At 45.5% G+C, this 20,657-nt stretch overlaps 1 long non-coding RNA gene across 1 annotated transcript; it reads left to right on the top strand.

Annotated features, from left to right (window-relative positions):
- Positions 1–23: 23 nt before the first annotated feature.
- LOC122474347 lies at positions 24–20,348 on the top strand. The gene is made up of 3 exons (XR_006294896.1): positions 24–144; positions 17,225–17,340; positions 17,853–20,348. It is a non-coding gene; the product is annotated as an uncharacterized LOC122474347 (long non-coding RNA).
- Positions 20,349–20,657: the final 309 nt, after the last annotated feature.

Below are 20,657 nucleotides of genomic sequence, written 5' to 3'. Positions count from 1 at the left end.
GGAGGGGCGGGGGGGAGGAAGAGCGGAATGTCTCGGCTGCGCCTGCGCAGGATCTGTCTTCTGTCTTTACCCCGTTCCTCCTCTCAGCGCCCCCGCTCCTTGCGTGGCTGTTCCTTCGCTAGTTCGGTTGTGGTAGCTGCCCCGGTATGTCGTTTTTGCTATGATCCCTCGCTTTACAATATACGCGCCTTAAGGTCGGGAGAGGAAGAGCCAAGCCAAACACAAAGAGGTTCCCTTATTTTGCACTCTTCTTTACTCTCCCCTTTCTGGAATTTTCTTTGGCACTCAAATATATTAGGGGGCACGTTAGAAAAATTATTACCAGGCTCAGGGGATAGAGTGTGGGTTGGGAATAGGGACACATGGGGACAGATATGCCACTTACGCTCTGTGATTTGGAGGAGGATGCTTTCCTCCTGTCTGAACCTCAGTTCAAACAACGAGGTGGACTATTTGCCATAAATATTTGATGAATGCCTGCCATGATCCTAGACCACTGCACGTACTGAGGAACTAGAGAGCCAGACAGAGTCCCTGGTGGAGTGCATAGTTGACGAACAAAAAACACATTAAAATAAATAGGAAATGGCAAACTGATACAGTAATGAAAAGAAAATGCAGAGTACTCTAAGAAGACGGGCATGAGGGCTTTCCAAGGAAGTGGCATTTAAAATGAGATCAGAGGGGCGCCTTGCTGGCTCAGTTGGCTAAGCGTCCAACTTTGGCTCAGGTCATGGTCTCACGGTTTGTGTGTTCAAGCCCCACCTCCGGCTTTGTGCTAACAGCTCAGAGCCTGGAGCCTGCTTCAGATTCTGTGTCTTCCCCCACCCCTCCCATGCTCATGCTCTGTCTCTGTTTCTCAATAATAAATAAACGTTAAAAAAAATTTAGAATGATATCAGAAGAGTGAGAAGTTAACCAGGAAAGAATTGGGGGGTGGGGTGGGGGTGGGAAGAGGAGTTAGGGTTGATTAGTGGAAAAGAACCAGCATGTCTGGATTTGGTGGGAGCAACTTGGCACAGAGATACCTCCCACCACAAATTGGTAGTTAGGAAGCCAGTAGTTGAGTTTACAACATGAAGGGTATTGCCCTAACACTTGACTGGTTCTGACAGCAACTCTAAAGTAATGTTATTAACCCCTTTCTATAACCAGACTGAAGCTCAGGGAGGTTAAGTAACTTGCCCAAAGTCACTCCCCTATTAACTGTCAGATGGGATCAGATGGGATATTTGAATCCAACCAGGCCTGCAAAGTGGAACATCTGATCCACTGTGCTCTGCAGGAATCTCGTGGGCTGTGGGAAGGACCAGATGGTCTCCTGGAGCCACCAAGCACTGGGAACATAAAATAACGCCAGAACTTTTTGATAGAAGCATCTCTGCACTCTAGGAGGAGCTGGATTCATGGTTCAGGACATTGTTCACTGGATTAATGTTAGAGATAGGGTTGGAAAGAAAGCTAAAATCCAGAACATCTAAGAACAGCATTTGACTGGTCTCTGGGACTTTAAGTCCAGTCATTGATTTCCTGGAAAGATTTGTCATTTTCAGTGTTCTAGGAAAATGTAATTCATTGAATCAACAGAGGACAATACATGCTTCTAAGGGTGGCAAGAGGATTAAGAGATGGTGGTAGCCAAAAAGTGGAAATAACCCAAATGCCTATCAAGTGACGAGTAGGTAAACAAAATGTGGCTTACCCATCGATGGAATATTATTTGATCATAAAAAGGAGTAAAGTACTGATACATGCTGCAATACGGGTCAACCTTAGTAACATGCTAAGTGAAAGGATCTGGGCACAAAAGACCACATATTGTGCAGGTCTGCTTATCTGAAGTGTTCAGAATAGACAAATCTTATAGAGACAGAAAGTAGGTTAGTGGCTACCCAAGAGCTGGGGGGGGGGGCAGGGGGAGGGGGGAGAGGGAACAAGGAGTGAGGGCTCACTGGCAAGGGGGTTCTTTTTTGGGATCATGGAAATGTTATGGAATGAGGTAGTGGACAGCTGCACACCCTTGTGAATATACTCAAAATACCAAATTGTCTACTTTAAAACGGTAAATGCTACAGTGTGTGAATTATGTCACAATAAAGCTGTTACGAAGAGAGAGAGAAATGATTATAATGATGGAGGTGAAGCTTTTGCACGGTTTCTAGTCTGTCATCAATGCCAGGAGATGGAAGCTGTTGTTTTTATCTGGCTAGGGGGTGATTGTTTGATTTACAAATCTGGTCCTCCACTTAACAAAAGCCTTCACATGAGGGTTCCTCTAACAGCCAGCTTCCTGAAAGCATCGAAATTTCTACACATTCCAGAATTTTTTTTGCTTGCAACATTTCAAAAGTTTATTGTATAAAGAGAACAGTACTAGACAAGCCATCCACTGAAATTTTCAGACTAGTGTATGTTTTCTGGTTATCTGAGTGGGTGTTTGTTGTCAGAACTTGGGTACTCTGGGGAGATGTCCTGAAATAACTAGGAAATGAGGGTGAAGCAATTGCCCTCCAGAGGAAACCCTGAAGTCTTGAGCCAGCAGTCCAGAGCAAAGATTCACAAAGTCATCTGAGGGACACAGAGTGGATCCCAGGCTTTGAACCCCTGATGTAAGGCTGTATTATCACATCTTTTTTTTCCCCCATTTTATTTATTTGAGAGAGAGAAAGCAAGTGGGGGAGAGGGGCAGAGGGAAAGAGAGAGACAGAGAGACAGAATCTTAAGCAGGCTCCACACTCAGTGCATAGCCTGACACTAGATTCGATCCCACGATCCTGGGATCATGACCTGAACTGAAACCAAGAGTCTACGTTCAACCGACTGAGCCACCCAGGCACCTGAAATGTATCAGCACATCTAAGAAAAGACTGTGCCCATTCTGATATGTGGCTGTTCAAACACAAGTCAGAAACAAGGTGAAGGACAATAATGACCTATACGGGTCCCAAGTCAGCAACAAGGGAAGTGTGACCTCTCATTGCCTCGCCTAAGGAAACTAGACAGTTGGGTTCAAATCCCAGCTCTGACATTTATCTGTGAGCCTCAGACTCCTCATATGTTAAAAATGGAGTTAATGATAGTATAATAGGGTTGTTGTGAGAGTTGAATTCGTTAATTCATGGAACTAGCTTTGAATGTACTCACTACTCATAATAACATAGGTATCTCAATCCCTGTGACCGTGACTTCTCAAAGAAAGGTAATCAGTGAGCCTTTTGTTTTTATCTATCAACCTGGTGTCCTTAGTTAATGGAAGTTCACCTCAGACAAAGTGACTGCTCTAGAGAGACTTTGCAGGACCAGTGCTTATGGCTGAACAGGTTGTTCACCGCACAAGGAAGTGAGACTATGCTAAAAACCAGCTCATGCTCCACCCACTCTCCCCAGAGAGAGCACCTTTCTCTAATTCATTCAGAGGCTCCATGTGGCCAACTAGTAGTCCTGTAACAAAATCCAGGGTGGGGGGCCTGACTTGCCTCATGGGAGACTCATAAAGGAACTAAATGCCCCACCCTACCTCCACTCCCACATAGGGCCTCCTATGAGATAGGTTCTTGGTCTCTGCATATACATTTTCCACCTTGGAATGCTGATAACTAATAGTTATCCCTTACTCTTCCTTGATTTACACTGAAAATAATTCTAGGGGTGCCTGGGTGCCTCAGCTGGTTAAGTGTCTGACCCTTGATTTCAGCTCACGCCATGATCTCATGGGAACCCCACATCGGCCCTGCACTGACAGGTGCTTGGGATTCTCTCTCTTTCCTTCTGTCTCTGGACCTACCCCATTCATGCTCTCTTTCTCTCAGAATAAATAAACATTTAAAAAAAATTTAAAGTGGGGCACCTGGGTGGCTCAGTCAGTTAAGCATCCGACTTCCCCTCAGGTCATGATCTCACAGTCCGTGAGTTCGAGCCCCACGTCAGGATCTGTGCTGACAGCTCAGAGCCTGGAGACTGCTTCAGATTCTGTGTCTCCCTCTCTCTCTGCCCCTCCCCTGCTCATGCTCTGTCTCTCTCTGTCTCAAAAATAAATAAAAACATTTAAAAAAAATTAAAGAAAATAATCCTAAAGAAACTAAGATTCTATTCTCAAATTTTACTGGTGTTATAGAGAGAATATTTATCCTCCAGTGAACCCAGGTGCTGTGTATTGCTGTGATAGTTACAGGGTTCAGGATACATAAACCAAAAATATGGCACCTGGACATATTGACTATTTTAAACTGAAAGAATTTGAGAATCAGCATGTGCAGGAAGGATTCTTTGGCCTTCCCTTAAAGCAGGTCATGAGACTCTCATGTAAAAAATGTCTTCCTTATCTCCAGAGGAAAGGAACATCCTTATCTGCAAGGACCCCAAGAGGCTTCAAGAGAAATCAGGACAAACAGGCCTTGCTAAGTTTCCTCAAGTTTCCTCCTCTTAGCTCATACCCCTTTTGTCCTAACACATTTTCCATGACTTCCCACACTTCATCAAACAAGTGTAAAAATACTCAGTTTGAAGCACTTCCTCTGGTCTTCATTTCCTTATGAAGGCTCCCATGTCACATAGAACTTACCTTAAATAAATTTGGATGCTTTTCTCTTGTAAATCTGTCTTTTGTTATAAAGACCCAGCCAAAAACCTAAGTTGGGTAGAAGAAAGATATTTCTCCTCCCTTACAATAGCATTTACTTGCTATTTCCATCTCTTCACAGACACAGATCTAGGATCTGCCTGGGTAACATTTATTTCTCTGCTTTCCCAGGAGCTAAGAAGCAGGCCTGGAAAGCAGGTCAAGGAACAAAGCATTGCAAATTATTCCTAGAAATTAACTACAAATGACTCTGAACAAAGTCAGGACAAAAAGATATTAATAGAGACACTCTTCATTCATTCATTCATTTATTAAAAAGTGTTTATTGAGCACCTGGTTTGTGCCACCCTTCAGCAAGCTACTGTATATGAGCAAAACAGACACATTCTTTGTCCTCCTGGAGCTTGGAGTTAATGAGGGAGACAGCCAGACAAAAATGCCCACCAATGAATACATAATAATTAATTGAGTTAGATGCTCTGCAGTCGGGCTATCCAATATGGGAGACACTAGCCACATGTGGCTATAGGGAAATTGAAATGTGGCTAGTCTTTTTTTTTAATTAAAAAAATTTTTTTAACATTTATTTCTTTTTGAGAGGGGGAGAGTCAGAGAAAGGGAGACAGAGGATCTGAAGCAGGCTCCATGCTGTGAGTGCAGAGCTCAATGGGGGCTCGAATCCACGAACGTGAGCTTGTGACCTGAGCCAAAATCAAGAGTTGCTTAACCGACAGTGACATGTGGCTAGTCCGAATTGAAATATGCTCTCAGAATAAAATATATAACACATCTCAGGCTTTGCACCAAAAAATGTAAAATACCTCATTAATAATTTTTTTATTGATGGTAGACTCGATAATATTTCAAATACACTGGGATAAATAAAATGTCTTATTAAAATTAATTTCACCACCTTATACCCATTAGGGAGGCTACTATAAAAAATAATGAGTGTTAGCAAGGATGAAAAGAAATGAGAACCCATGTGTGATGTTGGTGGGGATATAAAATGGTGCAGCTGCTGTGGAAAATAGTATGGTAGTTTGTCAAAAAATGAAAAGTGAAATTATCATGTGATCCAGCAATTCTATTTCTGGGCAGATAACCCCAAAGCAGGGTCTTGAAGAAATATTTGCACATCCATGTTCACAGCACTACTCATAATAGCCGCAATGTGGAAGAAACCCAGGTGTCCCTGAAGGGAAGAACAAACCATACAAAGGAAAGAAATGCTGACACCTGCCACAACGTGGGCGAGGCTTGAGGACATTATTAAGTGAAATAAGTCAGTAAAAAAAAAAAGATACTGTATGATTCCTTTTATGGGAGGTACGTAGAGTCATCAAACTCCTAGAGACAGAAAGTAGAATGGTAGTTGCCAGAGACTGGGGGAGAGGAGAATGGGGTGTGGTTTAACGGGTCGACAGTTTGGGTTTTGCAGAATGAAACAGGTCTGGGGATTGACTGCACAACAATGTGAATGTACTCAACACCGCTGAGCTGTGCACTTGAAAATGGCTAGGATGGTATGTTTTATGTGTATTTCACGGCAATTAAAACTTTTTAAATTAAAAAAAACAAAAACATTGAATTTCACCTCTTCTTTTTACTTTTTCAAATTTGCCAAGAGGAACATTTAATATCACACGTGTGGCTCACATTGTATTTCCATTGGTGCTGCTCTAAAGGAAAAGAATTTTGACCTCCATGGATTTTTGTTTTGTTTTTTTGTTTTTTTAAAAGAATAACTATTCACTAAAGTAGTTATGCTCAAAATGTAATAGCGCATTACATGTTGTGTTTGTGAAACCATTTCTGTTAACAATGTTCATAACCAAAAATTTCGATAGATTACAGATTTATTTAATAGTACTTGTCAGACACACAGTTGATAACCTTGAGGTGAAAATACATCAAAGGCACATATATACAGTTATAGGAGTTCTTATTGCACATGTATCATGGAAGGTACATTTATTTACCACTTTTTACATATTCTAGATGACATTCAAATGAAGATAGTTGCTTCAAAGTGGTTGATAAACTTCTGGTGGTTGACAGATCTCTGGCAATTTTTAACTAAGGAACCTAGTCTGTACTGAAAAGGTAAGGGTAACCAGAAAACCTTGAAGTGTCTAAACCCGGGTGGGGTTGAAGTCAGGAGGGGTGGAGAGTTTTTGAGGCAGAGAAAACAACTTGGGCAACAGTTTTTAGACAAAAGAGAGCATGGAAAATTCCAGAAAGAGCAATGGAGACTGAAATGCCCAGATAGAGAGGTAAGAAGGCCCAGAGATGAGTCCAGAGGGGCAGACAGGGGCCAGATCATGTAGGGCCTGGAGGTCTTGCTAAGAATTTTCATCTTTATCTGGAAAACAGTGGGAAGCCAGCAGAGAGGTGACAAGGATGCATTTGTCTTTGGAAAAAAAATTACTCTTGCTGCATCTGTGTGTGTATGTGTGAGTAGTTTCTGTTTTTTTTTTTTTTTTATCATTTTTTATTATTTTTTTAAATTTAATGTTTATTTTATTTTTTTAAGAGAGAGAGTACGAGCCAGGGAGGGGCAAAGGGAGACAGGGAGAGAGAATCCCAAGCAGACTCCACACTGTCGACAGAGTGCCTGGTGTGGGGCTCAATCTCACAGACTGTGAGATCATGACCTGAACTGAAATCAAGAGTCGGATGCTTAATCAACTGAGTCAGCCAGGTGCCCCTAAGATTTTATTTTTAAGTAATCTCTACAACCAATATGGGGCTCAAACTCACGACCCCAAGATCAAGAGTCACATATTCCACTGACTGAGCCAGCCAGGTGCCCCTCTTTTTATCTTTTAAACAAGTGAGGCATAATATATAATTAAATATAGCTTAAGTTTTATATATTTTTTAATGAAATTGACAATGTTAAACTTTCTCTGAGTCCTGTGATCCTGGAAAACAGCAACAGTTCAAAAGTCTCCCTAACCTTTGTTTTCTAAAATCCCCCCATCTTTGTGTGTTCCTAGAAATGACTCACCCAAAAGGACCACTCTTCCCCATACAATTTATTTATCTATTTATTTATTATAATGTTTATTTATTTTTGAGAGAGAGACAGAGTGTAAGCAGGGGAGGAGCAGAGAGAGAGAGGGAGACACAGACACCAAAGCAGGCTCCAGGCTCTGAGCTGTGAGCACAGAGCCCAAAAGGATGCTTGAACTCACGAACCGCAAGATCGTGACTTGAGCCAAAATCAGACGCTTAATTGACTGAGCCACCCAGGCGCCCCTTTCCCATACAATTTACATAAGGCTCCCTGGACACTCGTTGTCATGACTACCACAAATTCACAGATGACTCCCTTGTTTACTTAACAAAACCAACCACCAAGGACCCTGGACTTCCCATTCTTTGCCTCACGAGTGATTAAGATTAGAATTGTTTTGGGGCACCTGGGTGGTTCAGTCGGTTGAGTGTCCGACTTCAGCTCAGGTCACGATCTCACCACTGGTGAGTTCGAGCCCCGCGTCGGGCTCTGTGCTGATGGCTCAGAGCCTGGAGCCTGCATCCGATTCTGTGTCTCTCTCTCTCTCTCTCTCTCTCTCTCTCTCTCTCTCTTTCTGCCCCTCCCCTGCTCATACTCTGTCTCTGTCTCTCTCTCAAAAATAAATAAACATTAAAAAATTAAAAAAAAAAAAAAAAGATTAGAATTGTTTGTCCCTCCAAAACCAGCCAGACACAGAGATAAACACTTCCTGTTCAGCTAGCTGAGACTTCCTCTGATTGCAAAACAATTCTAGCTCTACATCACCCTACCTGGAACTTGTGTGCTCCTCCCTATAAGTCGAAGGTAAAGCCACCCTGCCAACATACCTTGACCTTCACACCTGGATGCCTCTCCCTGTTGTGATAACCTGAACAAAAATATCTCCATAATTCCCCTGTGCATTTTTGTCTCTGACAAGATCTTTCCAGGAAATACATTCATAAACCAGAACTTCAGTCGAACATACCATTCATTGAGCATCTTCTCCGTGCAAAGCACTTTGTGGGGCTCTAGATCGTGGGATGGATAAATCTGCCAGGAGCAATACACAATTACTTCTTTTTTTTTTTTTTAATTTTTTTTTTCAATGTTTATTTATTTTTGGGACAGAGAGAGACAGAGCATGAATTGGGGAGGGGCAGAGAGAGAGGGAGACACAAAATCGGAACAAGACTCCAGGCTCTGAGCCATCAGCCCAGAGCCTGACGTGGGGCTCGAACTCACGGACCGCAAGATCGTGACCTGGCTGAAGTCGGACGCTTAACCGACTGCGCCACCCAGGCGCCCCCACAATTACTTCTTAAGTAAATTGTTATCCCCACCATTTTCTATACAACAACCTTTCGAAAGTGATATCTTCAGAGAGGCGTTATTATCTCTGTTTTCTTAGCCTTGCTTTTGTCTTCTGTAAAATGAAAATAATAGTCCTACCCTACAGGAATGTTGCAGGGGTGGGGTTGGGTGGTCAATGAGATAATGCAGGAAGTGTTGGCCTTTTATTTTTTTTAATCTTTATTTAATTTTGAGAGAGAGAGAGAGCGTGAACAGGGGAGGGGCAGAGAGAGAGGGAGACACAGAATCTGTAGCAGGCTCCAGGCTCTGAGCTATCAGCACAGGGCCTGATGCAGGGCTTGAACTCACAGAGCACGAGATCATGACCTGAGCTGAAGTTGGACACAACCAACTGAGCCACCCAGGTGCCCCAAAACGTTGGCCTGTTATTATGGGCTACGTTGGGAAGGCAGTCTGGTCTTCTGAAAGGAGAGGTCATTGTCTACAAGAAGATGCCCGATCACACTGTGTCTGCCACTCTCTCAGCTCACTTATGAGCCAAGTGGCCGGAAGGCAGACCCTTGCACACAGGTCGTCATGCTTTTGCTCACATAACCCGGCAACCCTGATGGAGCAGCAGCTGTCATTGCCCCATCCAGTTTCCTGTGACCTTTTAGCGGGCTCTAGCCCATTTCCAGCAGTCAGTATCTGCATGTCTCAGCCTGAAGACTTTTTCTAACCCCCTTCTTCCGATGTGCAGGGCCAGCTGAAAGTGACCAGGAATTGACATCCCCAGGGAGCAACCCTCACCCAGTGGCACTAGGGAGTTGGTGTATGGATATCTGTTTTCTCTCGACCTTTGAGTGGAATAATTCTGGGGCAAATGTTTTGTGTTGCATTTTCCCTAGGGAATTAACGATAGTCTCCCACCACAATCGCTGGCTCAATAATGTTCCTCCCCTTCCTTGAGTCACTTCTGTATTCCCCTACCAATCTGCCCCCCTGCACCTTCCCAATGAAATCTTGGGCTTAAGTCATTGCTTCAAGGTCTGCTTCCCAGAGAACCCACACTAACCATCAGGTTCAACTGATGAGACAAGGATTGAGCCTTGATCCAAGAAAGCCACCAACCGTGGGCCAGAACTCCACTGTGTGCATGATTATGACTAAGCAAAGCAACTGGATTCTTTTTCTCAGGGAGCAGAGAAGAAAGAAACGAAAGGGGGAAAAAGGAAACAGCAACAGAGGAGCTAGATCCCGTGAGTGGTGGCCTGTGGCATCCTGAGCGAGGCTGGTGGTGGCTCCACCAGCCCCAGTGATGCGCTTTCCTGGGTACATGCATGTCTCTGTGCAGTTTTATGCCAGCTTCCACCACCTGAGTCAAAGCATGGTGATGTTCACAGTTCCAGGAGGTGCAATTCACACAGACGTCAGGGCTAGGTGGTGCCAAGTTCAGATCTGTGTGGTCTTCAGCAAATGGCCTAGTGCCTCTGAGCCTCAGTTTTCTCAGTGTTAAATGGGGTAATACTAACATCCTTGTAGGTGTGTGTGAGGATTAAATAAATAGATGCTAAGCAACCTGGTCCATAGTTCATTGTCAGTAATAGCTTCATCCCTTACCTGAGATCTTCTACAGGTACTGGCATCTACAAGTAGTTCCTGTCTTCTGGTCACCATGGCGACCCTAGACAAGCTCATAAATATCCACTAATGAAGCAGAGATATTTTCACTTTTCCCTGCTGTGTTTGTCTGTGTCTCGGATAGATTAAAAACTCCCAGAGGAGTCACATTTTAGAGTATGCAGTCTGGCCATTTATAATCCACATCATCTACTGTGATATGGGCAAAGACCATCAACTAGGAAAAATAGAAAAAGTTCAATTCAGTCTTCCCTGAGCACAAAATTGCCTCTATATTTCTGATGGTTTAGGGAACACCTAGAGAGTGGGAATGAGAACAATTTTGGGTTGGTTTTATAAGGAAGAAGAGCCTTTGGTCAATTGGTGTCATTCAACAGACCATCAAGTAAGGTGCCTGCCTTGATGCCTTTCCTTCAAACTTCCCTTTGGGTTTGTCATTAATTTTGATTCCTCTTGAGCACCTGATCATACCAGGTCCTGAGCTAAGCATGAGGGTCTCAGATATGAAACTTAGCCTTGGAACTGACCCAAGGAGCTCACCATCAGCAATACCATTTTCCTTCTTCATAAGATAAAGGTCTTGGACCAAGAGATTTTTAAATCCCTTCTCACCTTGAAATTCTGTGATTTTCATGACTATGAGGTCAATTCTAGGAGGAAGCCCTGTACAGAAAGGCTTTACTTGAAGATAAAGAGGAGAGTGAGAGAGAATGGAAATACCATGGATTTTTGCAAAGAATCTAAAGTATTACCAAAATCTGGGTCACCTGGGGGACTCAGTCGGTTAAGCAGCCAACTTCAGCTCAGGTCATGATCTCATGGTTTGTGGGTTAGAACCTCGAGTCAGGCTCTGTGCTGACAGCTCAGAGCCTGGAGCCTGTTTCAGATTCTGTGTCTCCCTCTCTCTCTGCTCCTCCCCCTCTCATGCTCTGTCTCTCTGTGTCTCTCAAAAATGAATAAATGTTAAACAATTGTAAAGTATTACCACAATCTTTCCATAAGTTTAAAAGACTATCACGTAACTGGGACCCAAGTGTGTGAATAAGCTGCCTCCACTGTTGAGATTCAGAATGTCTGGGCCAGACATCTGTAGTGAGTTCAGCTTTAACACTTGTTTTGAAATGTGAATTTGTTCCTATGCCATGGATGCACTGGAGAATAATCTAAGCATAATACAGATGTTTATTTCATCCACAAGAAACGCTAGGTGCAAGCAGAACCATCCTGAACCAACTTCGTAGTGTCAAATAAAACACAAATCTGGACCGAGACAAGGAGATGCTTTATTTGATAGGTTTTTGCAACGGTGTTAGACGGAAAACTACAGTAGGAAAAGCTCTCCCACTGGGAGATCTGCAATGCTTTCAAAAATTAAGTGAGGGGCACCTGGGTGGCTCAGCTGGTTAGGCATCTGACTCTGGCTCAGGTCGTGATCACGGTTCGTGAGTTCGAGTCCCGAGTCGGGCTCTCTGCTAATAGCTCAGAGCCTAAAGCCTGCTTCCGATTCTGTGTCTCCCTCTCTCTCTGCCCCTCCCCTGATCACACTCTGTCCCTCTCTCTCTCTTCAAAAATAAATAAATATTTTTTAAAAATTAAAAAAAAAGATTAAGCAAAAGGATTTTTCTTTTATGGAGAGAATTAATCAAGGCCTGAAAGAACCAAGCATGGAGAGAGAGAAGGGCATGATCACACAGAGTAGCTCAGAAGATTCCACTTTTTGAGGGTGGACCAACAAAGCTCAGGGACCTAGGGGAAGGAGAGAAAGCTTAACCCAAGTTTGGGTAACAAGCATTTTGTTCCAGTGGATCAGTGGGACAAAACAACTCAGCTAATCATTTCTAAAGCAAAAAAAAAAAAAAGGGAATTTGGAGGGTCTGTGTCTGGCCTTGCCACAGGTTAACAAAGGGTCATCCGGGAGTCTTCTCTAAGTCACATGAGGAGGGTGGTTCTTTGCAGTGAGCTGTTTCTGGAACACCGAAAGGAGAAGGGGGTTCTCTCGTCATTCCTATTACCCAGGATCATAGGACTCCAGTTAAATTCAACACTGTTGGCAGGATTACACAAAATGCACGCAAGCATACGCTTCAAACATCGCCAGCTGCCTCAGCTCTCCCCCAGATCAGGGTTACAGCTGCCCCTCTGGCTTCAGATAACCCCCTCCCACCACTTGACCATTACTCGCAAGCTTTCCCTCACTTGTATAAGCCAACTTCAGGTCTTCCTCAAGGTAAGGGGCCATGCATAGTGTGGCATTCATGTATTTCTTAACAACGTAATATATGCAAGACTGTGACATCATTTCTGTCAGGCTCCTTTCTTTTTATTAATGTGTCCCTGCAAAAGCTTTTGAGCGTTGGGCCCTAAGCCCATTTTCGCCATTGGCCCTGGGGTTTGCACTTGCACTGCCTTTTATAGCACCAGGATTGTCAGGAGCACACATCATGTGACGGCAGAACTGACTGTACCGGCAGTGGGTCCCCAAGGAGCTTCCTAGGAGAGAGAGCACCCCCCGAACAATGCTCTTGAGTGAAGCACATTCCAGGGAACACGGGTCTCCCACATTCTCTGTGGCACAGATGCAGTCTTGCCGTGCTCTGCTCGGCGGTGAAGGGTTTGTCTCCAGACAGGGGGTGGGGTGGGGGGATGGCAAGCTGAGATCCAGGGCTACCCCTGCCTGACAAGCCCACGGCTCTGTCTGCTCAGAGGGAGTTCCTGAACCCGCCTGTGAAAAAACAGGAGAGTTTTTCATTGCATTTGGAATTGGAGGGAGTTAATTACATGAACAAGAGTGTATCTTAAACACCAAAATGAGACCCTGCTAATGACCTAAAGAAGCGCTTCCAAACCTTACAGAAAAAGATGATATTTATTAATCGCTCTTGGCCCAAGGCAACTGGTGAGGAGATCTGACTACCCCAGACCCCACCCAGGCTGCTCTGAGGGTTCAGGGGGTCCAGTGTCCCTGTACCTTCAGAGGCCGGTGTGCCATGGATGGCTTTGACCCAAGGAGAGGGTAAAACTGAAGAATCTCACAAAAAGTGAAATCATGGGACCACCACTCAATGGGAAAGGGGAAGAGAGGAAGGGAAGGAGAGGTATATGGCAGTTTTTAAGCTCCTACCGGAAGAAATAAAGCTGTTTCTGTATTAAGGTTACCACACATCCCTGGGGCACCTGGATGGCTCGGTCAGTTGAACATCCGACTTCGGCTCAGGTCATGATCTCACAGTTTGTGGGCTCGAGTCCCACATCAGGCTTTGTGCTATCAGTTCAGAGCCCAGAGCCTGCTTCGGATTCTGTGTCTCCCTCTCTCTCTGCTCCAACCCCACTCGCACTCTGTCTTTCCCTGTCTCTCAAAAAATGAATAAATGTTAAAAAAATATATATTAAGGTTACCACACACCCCAATGTACCCAGGGTAGTCCTGGTTAATGTGACCCCTCTTATTCTCAAAGGGTTCCACTCATCCTATTCATATTCCAACAAAGTTGACACTCCTTAATAAATATTTGGTCAAACTGTGGTATAGTAAGAAATATGTCTGGTCTTTGTCCCTGGGATCTAGCATAGAGAGCCTAAAACCCTTGCAATTTCCTGAGTGATAGGAGCATCTTTTATTATCCATAATGCCCCCTTTTCAAACACGGCTGAGTTTATGCTAATAAGGTGAGGCTTGGTGGGCCCTTAGAGAGCTTCCGGATGGAGACTGGTCCCCAGAGACACCAGCCATATGATTATAGGGTTGGAACCTTCAGTCTGGGACCCCCTCGGGTTGGAAAAAGAGAGGGAAAGAGAGAGGGGCTGCTGATTGAGTTCAATCACTAATGGATGATTAATCAATCATACTTACAAAGTGGAACTTCCATTAAAACCCCAACATGGTGAGATCTGGGAGCCTCTGGGTTGGTGAACATATCTACGTGCCAGGAGGGTGGCAATCCGCTCCCACCAGACTTGTGACTGGTGTCTGAAGGGAAGTCAATCTCATGAGACTAAACCCTGAAACTTACGGAGTCTAGCTCTGGGTAGTTAATGTCAGAATAAGACTGAAATATTGGACACCCAGTTGCTGACAGAGAATTAGAGACAGCCATTTCAAGTTTTCATTCTAACCCCTTCTAGAAGACCCAAAGTCTCAGACAAAGGGTTTGATATCTGAGTGGCAGATGTCAAATCGAAAATCGCCCTTCCCCCTCAGCAACAGCAACAGTGATCCTGGGGTCACGTGTCTCCCTGAGATGCATCAAGGCTCTATGTTGCACACGTCCTCAGGCACCACTCACCGTGTTTCATGTGAAGGTGTGGACTCCATCTTCTTTAGCTCCTAGGAAGGAGGAAATCAAGGTCACATTTCTGGCACCCTCTCTATCTGATCACTCCTGACTCTGCCATCTCTTCATGATTTTCTTTTCCCTGCTCAGGTAGTAGATGAGAAGTTTTGCAAACCAGCTGGCTAAATAGATGTCTAATTGTGCAACAAAATGCCAGTGCCCTGGGCACCTGGGTGGCTTAGTCGGTGGAGCACCGACTCTGGCTCAAGTCATGATCTCATGGGGTTCCCTGCTGTCAGGACAGAGCCTGCTTCAGATCCTCTGTCGCCCTCTCTCTCTGCATCTCCCCCACTCGTGCTCTCTCTATCTCAAAAATAAATAAACATTAAAAAAAACGCCAATGCCCTTTGTGGCAAACATCCCACCTAAAGCCTTGTGTTTGTCTTAGTCTTAGGGAGGGAACAAGAGGGTCTCCTTGACCAAATGCTACACCGTCCACAAAGCCAACCACATCCACCTCCCTCAGTCCCCTTCTTCTATCTCTTGGAGAGGGTGTGGATCTATCCCATTCCATCTTTTCTCAGTAAGATTTGTGAGGACTTGCATACTCCGAGGAGGACACATATCTACTGTCATGGCAAGTGACATTGTTAACACATCTGCCACAGAGTCCTGCTCACAGGGAAGAGGGCTGAAGCTAATCAGGTCTCTTAGGAAGCATATGTGAGACTCTACAGAGGCCTCCAAGAAACATTAGATGGGACATCACTGAGCTCTGAGGTCCTGCATTAACAATCGAATTACCCAGGGCAGCTGGGTGGCTCAGTCAGTTGAGCATCCAACTTCGGCTCAGGTCATGATCTCACGGTCTGTGAGTTTGAGCCCCATGTCGGGCATGCTGCTGTCAGCACAGAGCCTGCTTTGGATCCTCTGTCCCCCTCTCTCTGCCCCTTCCCCACTTGCTCTCTCTCAAAAATAAATAAACATTTAAAAATTGAATTACCCATTCGTTCATATACATATTTATGTGTTCATTCAACAAATATTTATTGAGCACGTGCCTGTGTTAGGCACCAGTAATCGCAATCTAATCTAATGAAAGAGAAAGGAGAGGTAATCTTTTTGGCCTGGCCCAAGGTTGTTACCTTCTTCCAGCTTTCCTCAATCCATCCTTCACCTCCAGCTAGAGTAGATCCCCTCTTTCTCTGAGCCCTGGTGGTGGACCAGGACCTGTTAAAGACCTGTGACTGTTCACTTGCAGCCCTTCAGAATGCTTTTTGGCTACAAATAACGGGAAACCCATCCAGCTGTGGCTTAAATAAAGCAGACACTACTGTACTTCATAAGACTAGGGGTCTGAGAATCCAGGGTAGGTCAAAGATCAATGAAATCCTTCAAGAGCCCAGTCTCTTCCTAACTTATAGCTCCTCCTTCCTAAGTTGCTAGGGTTTTTGTTTTGTTTTGTTTTGTTTTCTGTTTTTTGGCTTTTTCCATTTTCACGCATCATCTCAAGGTCACGCTATGGCCATAGCAGTTATATATAAGTCCTCAAACCAACATCTCACTGAAGAAAGAACTGGCACAAGCAACAAGGTTTTTCCTTCAGAGGCTCTGCCTTTTTTCTAGGAAGGGAGGGCCCCAAGCACACCTCCCCTCTGATCTCTTTGGCCAGAAGTGGGGCCAGAAACACATGATGAGGGATGACATTGCCCGGGCTGCCTTAGACATACGGTGACTCACCCCTGGGACTTACTACATCCCAGGGAGAAGGGTGGAAAGTGGGGAAAGCCACTGGGCTTGGAATGGCCAACCTTGACCAGTCAGCCCCTCAGTGCCCCTGAGTCTGCAATGTCTGCACCCTTCTTGCCGACATCCCAAGTGCAAGCCCCTCCTCTCTTCCCCCTCCCAGGAGTACGGCCCTTCCCATAAGCTGCTGGAGCCACCCCATAAATGTTTGTGAGTAAAAGACAACCAAATCAAACCAAAACAAAGTTTGGTATTATGGAAGGTATGGAGAGAAGAATTTGGAAGAAGAGTATTTCATAGACTTAGTGAACAAATAGAACCCATAGACCAATAGCTCTTTGCCAGAAGACCATGAATGACTGTTCCATGAACCCCGGAAACTATAGGAACCATTTTACATAAATGTGTATATGAAGGTTGGGTAGGGTGTGTCCTTGGTTTCTATGGAATCCCGAAAATTTCTGCAACCACCAAGTCTTGGAAGCCCCGCCTCAAATGGCCTGCGGCAATACTCTCCAATTACCCAGGGGCACACCAGGAGCCAGGGTCTTACAAGGAAGGTAACCCGACTGGGCAGAGCACCCAAGCATCCAGTACACTGGAATCTTACCACTTCTCTTCCCATGGTCACAGACTCCAGCTGTTCTATTTTTAAGAGGCCGGTCCAAAGGGTGTTATTATTCTGTCTTCCAGCACCGTCTGAGAAGAGTCTCTCACCATGACTCACCACCATCCTCCCCTGAACAATGGCCTGTGGGCTCCATCACTCACTCTTGCTGACACACCGGACTGGAAAGAGCTGATTCTAAGTGAGCAGTTGTGTGGGTATATGGAATACTGAGGGCAGGGGCAGAGGGAGGAAGGTGGGCTGGAGGTAGAGCCAGTACTCACCATCCAGACTTACCGAAACCCTGGGGAAGGGAACGGAAATTTATTTATAGATGCTGGAGGCCGGTGACCTACCCGTTAAGTTCCAAGTGGCCTCTGATGGCCCAAAGCATATACACAGGAGGAGGGGATCCGAAAGAAGCCCCTCTTCTCTCCTCCGTCAGTGGGCAGCTCCTTCCCACCTATCAGGATGGAGAACAGGCTGCTGCTGAGTCGGCTTTGGGAGGCTGAGTGAGCTAATTGGAGGATAGCACCCACCCCCATAATTCAGAGTGAGACGAGACACAGAAGAGTTTCCCCTGTTCAGCCTCTCTGGTTTGCACCCTGGTTAAGCCCTGATCTTGTAACACTATCTTGGGAAACATGTCTGGTTCTCAGGTGGTTTTCTTAAAGGGAAAGTTACAAGGCTGGTTTTTACTATTATTCCCAACAGCCTCTGATCACATGAAAGTAACTCTGGGAAGGATCTAGAGAGGCCAGGAGGAGAGACACCTTGGGGGACTAATGAGAGGCCTCCGAGAAGAGGGAAAAGTCAGACTCTGGCCTCTGAACATCTCATACCTATGGTTCTCAACATGGCTGCCCCTAGAATCAGAAAGATTTGTCAACATCAGGATTGCTTACCCCTTACCTACTGACTCAGAATCTTGCAGAGGATGGGACGGGCACCTGGACTTTTCGAAAGCTCTCCATGAAACTCTGAAGCAGCTGGTGCTAGAGGTCCAAGATCTGAGCCAACCCAGATCTGCTCCACTGCCTGTATAGGAGATGCCCATTCAAGGGCAGTCCCCACTTCAAAAGGAAAGAAAAGGCCTTCAGAAGCCAGAATCTCTCAAAACAATGGGGTCCAGACCTCAGCCAGGTCCTCTGAGGGCAGCGGATCTCCTGTTTCTAGCTCCTCCAAGCTCGCACGCATGTGTCACCCTGCACTGCCAGCACCCCCCTCCCCCCCAAGAGGCATCATTCCCAGAGCCACAAGTCTATGGAGATCTTGACTGGAAATACCTCTGTCATCTAGTGGCTGACAGACACAATAATAAGTGCACTTATTATCACTGGAGAAAAAAAAAAAATGAATGGGATTTCGAATAACCACGGAATGGCTCACACAGTGCTCAGGAATTCATTATCAAAGTTGGCTCCGCTCCTCTCAGACGTGCCTTTGGCACTCTTGGTTCTGAAACTTGCACTCCTAGATGGAGGCTGGGGCTGCAGAGAGCAGGCACCCGAGATGACGTGGGGAAGGGAAGGGTTCAGAAGTGGGCTGGGTGGTGGTTGCCTAGGGGAAAAGCACGATATCCACTGGAATTGTTCAGTTACAATGGCAGAGTCTGTGTGGTTTCAGAAAAAAAAGGATATTTCTGAGCATTGATGAAAGCGCCCAGAGTTATAGCTAAGGAATCTTTCTCCAGCTCCCGGTTCTGCTTTCCTCTTGGGGGGCTTTGATCTTGGCCAGGCCCGCCCAATATGGCAGCAGAGCCCAGGTGGATGGGCTGCCAGCATAGCCTCTCCAGGAAAGCACTTCTCTTTGTCCTAGAACATCCAGCATAAGACTGAGGGTGGGATCTCACTGGCAGCTGTGTCTTCTAGACATTTCGGAGCAAAGCACAGTGGCCGGGCCTGGAGCTGAAAGGAAAGTTCAGCTCCACTCAAACCACATGAATTGGCAGGATGGCAATGGCTTCTTAAGGGAAACTTAAGGTGCTGTCATAAAAAGTCGGGGGAGCAGATGCTGGGAAGGCATGCAGGAACTCTTCCCAGACACCATAGCAGGAATGAAAAGTGCTTGCTCTGCCTTCTCTCACATGACGTGCTCATCTCTACTATAGATTTTTCTAGATGGCCATTTCTTTACTCTCTGCACCGGTTATGTGCTTTGGGGGAGCAGCTGTGACGCCTCTCATCCTCACCCTAGTAGCTCGACACCTACTATGGAGTAGATGCTTAATAAATCCTAGTGGAATGATGTAAATAGCACAGAACTGAGATTTAAAAATCCTGGGTCTTTGTCTTGATTCTGCCCCTAACTTGAATGTAGACTTTAAGCAGCAACTTCTCTTCCTTGGGCCTCTTTTGGAGATACTAGTTGAGGGTTTGGCAAACTTTCTTTGCAGAGGGCCAGATAGTCAATATTTTGTGCTTCGTGCGCCATGGGGTTCCCAACGACTCAGCTCTTCTGATGACGCACAACCGCAGAAAAAGGCAATATGTAAATAAGCGGGCATTGCTGTGTTCCAATAACATTTTATTAACAAAAAGGCAATGGCCCAAATTTGGCTCTCTGGCCCTAGCTTGCCACCTGTCTGGTAGATGCTTTTTTCTTTCCTTTGTCTATTGCTGTGTGATAGTCCGCTCAAAAGTTCAGCAGCTTAAACAAACAGCAATCATTTATTTTGCCCGCACATCCGCAATCTGGGAGACTCGTAAGGTACACCTCATCTCCGCTCCAGGCATTTTCAGCTGAAGAAGCTCCATGGAGGCTGAAGGACCCACTTCCAAGATGGTTCACTCCCATGGTTGGCAAGTTGGCGCTGGCTGTCGGCTGGGAACTCGTGTGGGGCTGTTGACCAGGGACTTCATACTGCTCCATGTGTGCTTCTCCATGGGGCTGCTGGGGCCCCAAAAGTTGTTCTCATCCAACAGATGAGAAGAAGAAGCTGTCAGAGTCGTAAGGCCTGAGTTCAGAAGCTGGCACGGTGGTGTGGTGGACTATTGGCCCAGTAGCCACAGAGCCCGGCCAGATTCAAGTGGAGAACACACAGTTGCCACCTGTCAATGGGAAGAATGTCAAAGAATTTGTAGCCACACACAGTCTACCACGCTGAATGCTAAGGGCTCTGCTAGTTAAGATGTCCCATGGTTTGAAGGCTCAGTCTGACCTTGGATTCCAGGAACAACTGTCCAGTTCCCTAAACTGATTCTCTAAGAGCATCACCATACCCCATACCTGAATCCCTCAGGTCCCTTGACCTTTATAATGTCCCTGCAATCCCTCTTCTCCGTCCCCACCGCCACCACCCAGAGCAGCCTGAATGTTGCAGTGAGCTCTAAACTGGTCTCCTGGTTCCCAGGCTACCCATGTCTGCTGCCAGCGTCATCCTCCTAAAGCATTCAGTGCTTGCCTGTCAAATCGCTAGGGACTCCCTCCTGCCACATTGGGCTCCATTTTCTTTCCCAGCCGTACTTCTGAATACTTCTTTCAAGCTGAAAAGCCACATCCTTTGCCTGAAATTTCTAA

This window comes from Prionailurus bengalensis, chromosome D4, assembly GCF_016509475.1.
Source record: "Prionailurus bengalensis isolate Pbe53 chromosome D4, Fcat_Pben_1.1_paternal_pri, whole genome shotgun sequence".
NCBI classification, from domain to species: Eukaryota; Metazoa; Chordata; class Mammalia; order Carnivora; family Felidae; genus Prionailurus; species Prionailurus bengalensis.
This window is presented reverse-complemented; position numbering and strand designations above follow the sequence as displayed.